This window comes from Peromyscus californicus, unplaced genomic scaffold (genome assembly GCF_007827085.1).
Source record: "Peromyscus californicus insignis strain IS unplaced genomic scaffold, ASM782708v3 Scaffold_21__1_contigs__length_65335640, whole genome shotgun sequence".
NCBI classification, from domain to species: Eukaryota; Metazoa; Chordata; class Mammalia; order Rodentia; family Cricetidae; genus Peromyscus; species Peromyscus californicus.
The window spans coordinates 22,756,722-22,766,239 of record NW_026294514.1 but is presented as its reverse complement, the minus strand read 5'-3'; positions in this window follow the sequence as shown (position 1 = coordinate 22,766,239).

Sequence of the window (9,518 nt, the reverse complement as noted above, 5' to 3'; positions counted from 1 at the left end):
TCCTGGCACTGGCTATGGAGACCAAGCTCACCTTGAACTCATGGAGATCCTCCTGCCTCTGCCTCCCTAGTGCAAGAATTAAAGTGTATGTCACCATGCCCCACAGTTTAAAATTCTTTAGTGAAAGTTTTTGCTGTGCCAGACACCCCAAGAAGAATTAACAATATCCATTTCTTTTTTCAATAGCTTCGCATCCTAAATGTCTTTATTCACATTTTTGCAGATAATAAAATTGTAGTTTTGAGAATTAAGCCAGTTCCTAAGTTCACCAAGATTTTTAAGTCAGATGGCAGATTCACAAATCAACATCATTTTTCCTTTTTCAAATATACAGTGGCTTTCACATTGGATCCTTGGCTTGTTTGAGGGTCATATAAATGCAGATTATATACACGGGGAAAAAATTTAGGTATAGAAAAGAAATGATGAGTTTGGTTTTAAACATAATTTTTTAAAAGCCTAGAGAGTATCTCTGAGAATTTTTAGTAGGCAGTTATGTACATAAGTGAGAAACTTAGGAGAGATGTTTTGAGGGAGGCAATGTATTTAAATAGCGGCTAAAGTCACAGGAAGGAGTGAGATTTGACAGGGAGCCTGAAACAGGAGGAGAGATCTACGTGGTGAGCTAAGAAACTCCAAAGTAAAAAAGGAGGTCAGAGAAAAGCATCAGCTAGGGAAGAAAGGGAAGATACATGATAGAGAACTGGCGGAAGATGATGTCACACCCCAGAAGGACAGCGTTCCCAGAGCAGGGTGTGATAAAACCTCATCAGCTGCTAGAGGGTGGCCGAGGGAGATAAGGACTAGAAAACCATGCATGAGATTAAGCATAACTGTGAGAAATTTTCATTTACAGCTCCCAGGATTGTCTACCCGGGTCTTGCATTCTACCCTGTGTGGAAGAGAAAAGTTCAAAGCTTTAGTTGCACATACAAAGACATGAGTTTCATCTTAAAAACTTTGGATGCTTATGACAGCGTTGTTCTGACAACCTCCACGTCGCAGGAGTTAGGAAGACAATCCCTGTATCAAGGCATCCTGAGTTGGAAGCTCGGGTGTGCTGCTTGCTGGCCTTCTAAGTGTGGGCAAGGTGCTTAACATCCTTGTGTCTTGGTTTCTGTATCTGGATATTAGGAGCAGTAAAAATAGTGGAGGTGTTGTGGACTAAGTGAGTTTAACTCTAGTTAAGAGAATAAATATGGTTAAGTGTTCCCAACAGCTCTTAGCACAGCCTAAGAGCAGATTAGGGTTTGTTAAATTGATAAAATAATAATAAGATTGATTTAAAGGAACCATATGTTCATGCTTTGGACACACCTTGAAAAATATATAGTTAAATATTTTACAATATAGAAAGATATTAATAGATTAAATTGGAAAGAAAATTGTAAATCATGTGAGTAGAATGATCTCACAGTTGAGTGAATAATGTGTCCCATGGGACATATTTATTGGCGATATTTAAAAAAATTAGAAAAATATATACCAAGGTTGTATCCAAGTGGTTGGGTTATGGATTTAATAATTATGATTTCCTACATTACATACATACAAAAACTAACAAAACAAACACAAAAAAACCCATTATTTTCATGATATACAAAAATACAAAATATCCAGAAGGTCATGGCGTGGAACTGTAAACAATTCTCTTTTAGCAGACTTTCCATGAAGTACTGCAGAGTGAGAGCCTAGAAGCCGGCACACAACACGGGAGGATCTCTCACAGAGAGCACTTGCTTGTCTGGATGCTCCCAATCCAGGAAGACTGCTGTTAACCATTCAAATATCTTCCAAACTATTACAATGTCTGTACCGGCACAGATCAACAGAACAGCCAAGCACAGGAGGTTAGAGGAGAAAATTTTTAAATAAAAAACGTTCTGGAAAAAGGAGTATTCCAGCAGAAGCTTCTGTACATTGCTGCTGGGCTCAAGGAAACACCCAGAACCCACTGCCTGTGGGAACTGCCTCAGGATCATGAAGAAGATGGACTCAGATGCCAGACGGTCTGAAAGAGCAAGATAAGGAGGGATGTACTGTTTTAAGATGGGCTCTTCCCACCTGTCATTTATATAAACTTGGTTTTGTGTCTAACCTAAAATCTCTTGGATGATCTCTTCTAAATGTAGATTATTATTAGCTCCAGCCCATGAGTGGATAATACTCCTAATGTTCAATGCTCCCAATGTTCAATAAAATCGACTTGAATGACTAATGACTTGAGAAGTATAAATCCACCACAATGAAAAAAATTTTAACTAACTGCAAATAATTTTAAAGGCCTATTTATAAATGGAGTTTCATTTTGAATTTATGATTTCTATTTAGACAAAAGTTCTAAAAGTAGGTGGGAATAAAATCCCAAAGAATTATGCTATCTTTGCAACCAAGTAGCAATCTTAGATTTTTGCCAATTTTAATAATTATGTAAAAATGCCATTTGTACACAAGTTACAATTCTAGATCATAGGGTAAAAGTAGAAATAACCATAATGTATTTTTTTTTTTTACTTTTAAAAAGGCCTTAAAATGAAAACACAACCTTAAGGGGACATAGAGTGTATGGTGCATATACAACAAAGTAAAAATAGTCGTCTTTTAAAAGGACCTTGACCTCAGGTATCATTTCCTTTGAATTATAGGTCGATCCCATCCAGGTTGTCTGAAAATTTCAGACTGTGATAATGAGCCTGTTCAGGCCGCCACAACTTTCTTAATATTTAAAGTCCTCACAAATATCAGAAACATAGCCAGGTTATCTAAATAGACATTTCTAGCACTTTCCAAAGTTCAAATAGACATAAAACACAGAAGAGGGGATGAGAGCTACATTAGCAGTGTGCCACCACTCCATAGCTCCCCGACTCCCTTAGACTTCCCTGCCCTCCTTCCACAGTCCTCCCGCCCCTCCTCCCCATCCGAGTCTATAGACAAACAAGCTCTCCAATCTAATTCTTATCACGATGGAAACAAGGCCAGACCTGCTCTTCTAGATAAAATGCTTTGGCTTCTAACTGCCTGGTTGCTTATCTTTGATCTCGCAGTGTTCACCATAACCCTTTTCCTGACCTGCTCCACTTCTTGTTTTCAGATGAGCAGCAAGAGCTGGGGGACGGGGGGGGGGGGGGGGGGGGGGGGGGGGACATGCTTAAATGGACAAGTTCACTCTCCCAAGCCGCTCACTCACTCTCTGTTCCTTTTCAAGTCTGTCCAAACCTCTTCTTATTTAAGATGTCATTCTGAAATGAACAGAAACCACGTAACGTGCTCCATGTGACTTGATGCATTTCTCATTCTCTTTTACTGACTTTTACTCTTCCACATTATAAAACTGTTTATATCTTTTCTTACGTGTTGAACTTTTCATGTTGATCCCCCACCCCTGGGACAGTGGAAGGGTTTCCTGAGGAATAGCAGATTTCATAGTTACCTTCCCCCATATCTTGTCTACTTAAACCAGCAGTTCTCAGCCTTCTAATTTTGCAACCCTTCAATACAGTTGCTCATGTTGTGGTGAGCCCCCCAGCCATAAAATTATTTTCTTTGCAACTTCACAACTGTGATTTTGCTACTCTTATGAATCGTAATGTAAATATTTGATATGCAGAAGGTCTTGGGTGACCCCCTATGAAAGAGTCATTCGAACCACACTGGCTTAGATCATAAAGAGCTAAATGGTTTTCTCATCCAAGCTGTTTGTCTTACCTAAGTTCTTACATTTTCATACGAAGCATTGAGCTTCTTGACCTTTCTTGAGCAGAGACAGTGAATGACATGCAGACCTGAGCAGTCAGGCCATGTTAACTGCCCCGTGTGGTTGTCTTGCTGGGTAGTCAGACCATGGAAGTGCCCCGTGTGTGTTGTCTCGCTGTGTAGGTTTAGCTTCATACACCCTCACTCTTCATATGTGAAACAGAGAGTGGAACTGCTCTCCTTTGGTCTTGAGACTCCTGAGAAGCCAATTCTCCTGTCTTTTGCAACCACAATGAAGGTGAACTGTGTAATAGTGCACAGGACCCTGGGGTTGTAACACTGTGTTCTGGGTTATGACACCTTTACCCCACACAAACTCATGTACCTGAACCTGCATGTCCTTGAAAACATGGGAGTCTTTCCAAAAGAACTGGAGCTCCTTGGAAGAGAATTTTCTAACACAAGATGTTTGTTTGGTTTTTATTTTACCCTTAAAAATTAGCATTTGACACAATAGCAACAACAAACAACAAACCCTTATAGAGAGTTCTTGCTTCCAGTCCAGCCATTTGTTTTATTTTCTTAGCTCAGAAAGCATTGCGTCTTAGAGTCTTTAGGTTTTTCTTTTTCCTCTTTCCAAATTAGGCATCTGATTGATCTCCTGATACTCTTGGTTGGTTTGCGGTGCCAGTGTTGGCTCTCTTGGTGAAACAGTATTACTAAACTCAGTATGTAAATGCCCAGTGTATGCTGGTGTCTAGTAACTGCTTTCCTTAGTCCTGATGGGGATAAAATACCTGCATTTAAAGAAATGGCAGCAGCCAGGTGGTGGTGGTACTCGCCTTTAATCCCACCACTCAGGAGGAAGGAGCAGGCAGATCTCTTGAGGCCAGCCTGGTCTACAGAGTGAATTCCAGAAGAGCCAGGACTGATTCACAGAGAAACCCTGTCTAGAAAAAACAAGAAGAAAGGAAGGAAGGAAGGAAGGAAGGAAGGAAGGAAGGAAGGAAGGAAGGAAGGAAGGAAGAAAGAAAGAAAGGAAGGAAGGAAGAAAGAAAGAAAGAAAGGTATTATCCCAGAATAATGAAGTGAGATATCTCTGGCTATCTATGGTGTCCCCAAAGAATGAATTGCTCCAAGTCTATAACAACACCTTCCTAAAAACCGGAAGACAACAATCATATCTCATAGTACATGTCTATAAGGAAGGTTCTGAGGATTCTTTATTGTTTATTTCCAAATCCATTATCTTCAAGTACTGTTTTCATTAGTGGAGACCAATAGTTAATTAGGAAATGTGTTATATTTCTTACCTTTTCTACAAAAATATCATAAGCAAGTAATGTGTTTGTGTAAGTATCTGTGTGTGTGTGTGTATGTGTGTGTGTGTGTGTGTGTGTGTGTGTGTGTGTGTGTGTGTGTGTGTGTGAATGTGTCTGGGTTGTAGAAGACAGAGCCACAGGCTTTCCAAACCTGCTAGCAAGGGCCCTGTCAATGAGCTGAGCTACACACCATCTACCCATATTTAAATTAAATTTCCCATGATCCTAACCTGCCCCTAACAATTCTACAGGATGACTAAATTTGTTGCACTTTGAAAAGGGGTCAGGTGGGGGGCTCCTTAGTAAACTACTACTTCAGAAAATTCTTCTTCCTTTGCCTAGGGTTGTGAGATGTCATCTTTCTTATAGGCCAACTTTTCTTTCCATTTTTCTTTTCTTTTTGTTTGTTTTGTTTTGTTTCAAGAGAGGGTTTCTCTGTGTAGCCCTGGCTGTCCTGGAACTCACTCTGTAAATCAGGTTGGCCTTGGACTCATAGCTGCCTGCCTCTGCCGCTGCCTCTGCCAGGATTAAAGATGTGCACCATCACTACCCAACTACAGGCCAACATTTCACTACACTTTCTTTTCCTATAATAGTTCATTACCAGAGTATAAGGGAAATGATAGGTTGAAATCAAATCATTTACTGTCAAATGATTGAATACCTTTCCAGCTCACCAAAACTCTGAAAGTACAACTTAGAGTAGTAGCATCGAGGATCAAATTGCATAATGATTCACAGGTTTCACAGCCTTGTGGAAACAGCTTTAAATGTTCCTGAAAATCTCCTTGTATGAAGGAAATAGTTTGGGTTTTTTGTTGTTTGTTTGTTTTGTTTTGATTGTTTTGTTTGTTTAAATAGCCCGGGCTGGTTCTGTAACTCAGTGGTAGAGCATTGCCTATCTCACAGAAGACAGGAGGTGAGATTAAAAATCAGTTTGACTGGAACATGTTATAAGAAGAGAAGGAAGATAAATCAAAACTAAAATTGGAAAATTTTGGCCAGAGTTTGACTCAAAGATAACTTTAATGTAGGAAGATAAATCTAAGAGGTGGATTGGAGCAGGGACCAGTCTGGAAGTGGCTATTCAGTGAGACTCATAATTAGCTTATTCAGGAACAAGAAATGGCCGTATCAGCATAATAACAGCGCTAATAGGACTCTGGACATGTATGTGTGCACGATCGATAGCTTTGGATGAAAAAGACAACAGCTATGATGTGGTTACTGTGGATCCAGGGGACAGAGTTAAATCCGGAAAGCTGTTTTAAGTCTGAGTGAAGGAGTAGGATAGCAGTGGGACAGACATTGTAAATGTCACCGAGTGTACGAGTGTATGCAAAGATCGAGCTTGAGGGAAGGGGACTCCCAAGATCTCTGTTCTGGGACCTAGAAGAACTCCAGGCCTGGGGCTCAAAGGAGACGCTGGTGCCATGGTTCTACTCCGCCTGAGAATGACTAGGGAATGGCAAACACTGAAAAAAACAAACTTTGAAAACACTGAGAAAAATCTCGTCGATTGCCGTGCATACCGGGAAATGCACAGCTACACGGTTAACAAAGGAAGAGGCCCAAGAACCAAACTGGAGGGCTTATGATACCTCATTTCAAGATGCACAGTGCTTTTTATGGAAGAGTGTGACATCCGTGTGTGATAGACACTCCGATGCAACAGTAGAGAGAAATCCACTCACACAGGATAATTTGTGCATCATCACAGGGACAGTGGGATAGAGAAAGGATAGAACGTCTTCTCCACAAATCCTAGAATAATGGGATAGCCATATATCACTTAATGAATATTCCCCATACAATATATAAAAATTAACTGCAAATGGATCACAGACCTAAAACAAAAATTTTTTTAAAAAGTTTTTAAAATCTCATTAAATATTTCTTAGAAACAACACAGAAGAAATCCAAAGTGGGGAAATAAGTCAATTAGAATCCACAAAAATTAAGAACTGTTTAGAAGACACAATTAATAAGCAGAGCATAGCTGCTCATAACACTGGGAGAAAAATACTTGAAAAATGATATTTTTGACAGTAAATTTTCTAGAACAAAGAAGTCTCAAACTCGGTATAAGAAAACAACACCCCAAAGAAGTTGTAGATGTCAAGTTAGCTGAAAAAACTTGTTCAACATCATTAGTAAATAGAGAAATACAAAATAAAACCTTAGGGAAATACCACAGTACCTCCTCATGAATGGCTAATGATAGAATATTGATTACACCAAGGACGTGGGAGGTTTGTGAAGAGCTGGGCTACCATTGGTTTACTATCAGGAATGTAATCTGTTCAGTGTTCGTGGTTTTTGAAGGTAAGTTATCGGGATGTTATCATCGTTATTATTATTGTTGTCGTTATTGTAAATATGCTAACTTGTGAGTTTTACATTCTAAACGGTAACAATGGAAGTAGGGCTGGCATGATGGCTGAATAGGGAAAGGCACTTGCTACCAAGCCTGAGATTCAGTCCCTGGGACCTAAGTGGTTGAAGGAGAGAACCAACATTCACAACATCTACATGTAGCTAGAGTTTTCCTGCCTGGCCCACAGTCAGGACAAATCTCTCTCACCTGCCAGTCCCACAGCTGCTCAGACCCAACCAAGTAAACACAGAGACTTATATTGCTTACAAACTGTATGGCCGTGGCAGCCTTCTTGCTAACTGTTCTTACAGCTTAAATTAATCCATTTCTATAAATCTATACCTTGCCACGTGGCTCGTGGCTTACCAGCATCTTCACATGCTGTTTCTCATCTTGGCAACTGGCAGAGTCTCTGACTCAGCCTTCCACTTCCCAGCTTTATTCTCCTCCTTGTCCCGCCTATACTTCCTCCTGCCTGACTACTGGCCAACCAGTGTTTTATTTACCAACCAATCAGAGCAACACATTTGCCATACAGAACATCCCACAGCATCTACATATGTCCTTTGACCTCCACATATGTGTATTCTCTCTCTCTCTCTCTCTCTCTCTCTCTCTCTGTCTCTCTCTCCCCCCCTTTCCCTCCCCACCTCTCTGGCACACGTGCACCACTTTCAAGCATACATGCACATTCACAATAAATATAAAATGAAAGTATATTTATTTTGAGGAAAACTTGCACACTTGTTAATAGAAATATTTACATATAATAACCAACTCAGATATAATTTAGCTGTCAAAAAAAACTAGATAGAATTTAAAGCATGGTGAAATATACTGTATTTGTTCAGTGAATTCACATGCAACAATAAAAAAAAGTGAACTAACCACGCATGAAACAACATGATCAAATTCAAAATCGTACTGAGTGAAGAAAAAAATTTACACCACCAACAGTAATAATAATTAACGATAATAATAACAATAATGGGTTAATCCACTTGCAAAGTCCTTGGAAAGGAAAACTAACCTCATGTGGCAGGTGCCATATCAGTGATTGCTTAGGGATGAACACTGGAATATGGGAGGAGGAAGAATCTTTAAAAACATCCATGGCTTGCCGGGCGGTGGTGGCGCACGCCTTTAATCCCAGCACTCGGGAGGCAGAGCCAGGCGGATCTCTGTGAGTTCGAGGCCAGCCTGGGCTACCAAGTGAGTTCCAGGAAAGGCTCAAAGCTACACAGAGAAACCCTGTCTCGAAAAACCAAAAAAAAAAAAAAAAAAAAAAAAAAAAAAAAAAAAAAAATCCATGGCTAAATTTTAGAGAGTAGCAAATATGTTTGTAATTGTAGTGATGTCATATGAATATGTCAAAAACTTCAATAATACACTTTGAATATGTCCAGTTTATCAAATGCCAGTTAGCTGTTGAAGAAGACCTAAAGGCTCATTAAATTACTACCCCCGTAGAAGTTGAAAAATAAATGAAAAGTTTAAAAAGCAAATAAAGAGAATCTGTGTGTAGCTGTGAGAAGAGGCAAAATGGAATCGAGAATGAAGCAGTGTTTTAATGTGGGTGCCATTAAAAAATATCCATGACACATACCAAGAAGAGGACAGGAAGAATTCCAATGTGCATAGCAAAAAAAAAAAAAAAAAAAAAAAAAAAAATTCTAAATGACACAGAGACTTGCTGCAGTCACTTTAAACCACTTGCTCAGAAAGCTGTGAAATGAAAACCAGATAGATGAGGCAGTTAGCTAGAGGGGACAGTAAAGTGAGCTAAAGGTCTCATGATGAAGTTTGAAAGAAGAAAAAAAATTAAAAGTAACTAAGAAGGAAAAAAAAGATTCTAGAGATGAAGGTAAAACATGTGGGAACAAGATTCTTGAGGAATTTGGAAGGGATGAGATGGAAGGCACAGCGGCCAGCCCACGCCTCAGAAAGGAGAAATCCTTAAATATTAACCCTTGAACCTCCTAGAGAAAGAATAAACTATAGAGCACGTGTATTGATTGTTTTAAACTCTGAGAAAAACAGAATAATTTCTGCCAGCGGAATTCTTGAAGATCCGTGTAACCAGACATCCCCAAACTCCTGAAGAGCGACTTAGTTATTTTCTG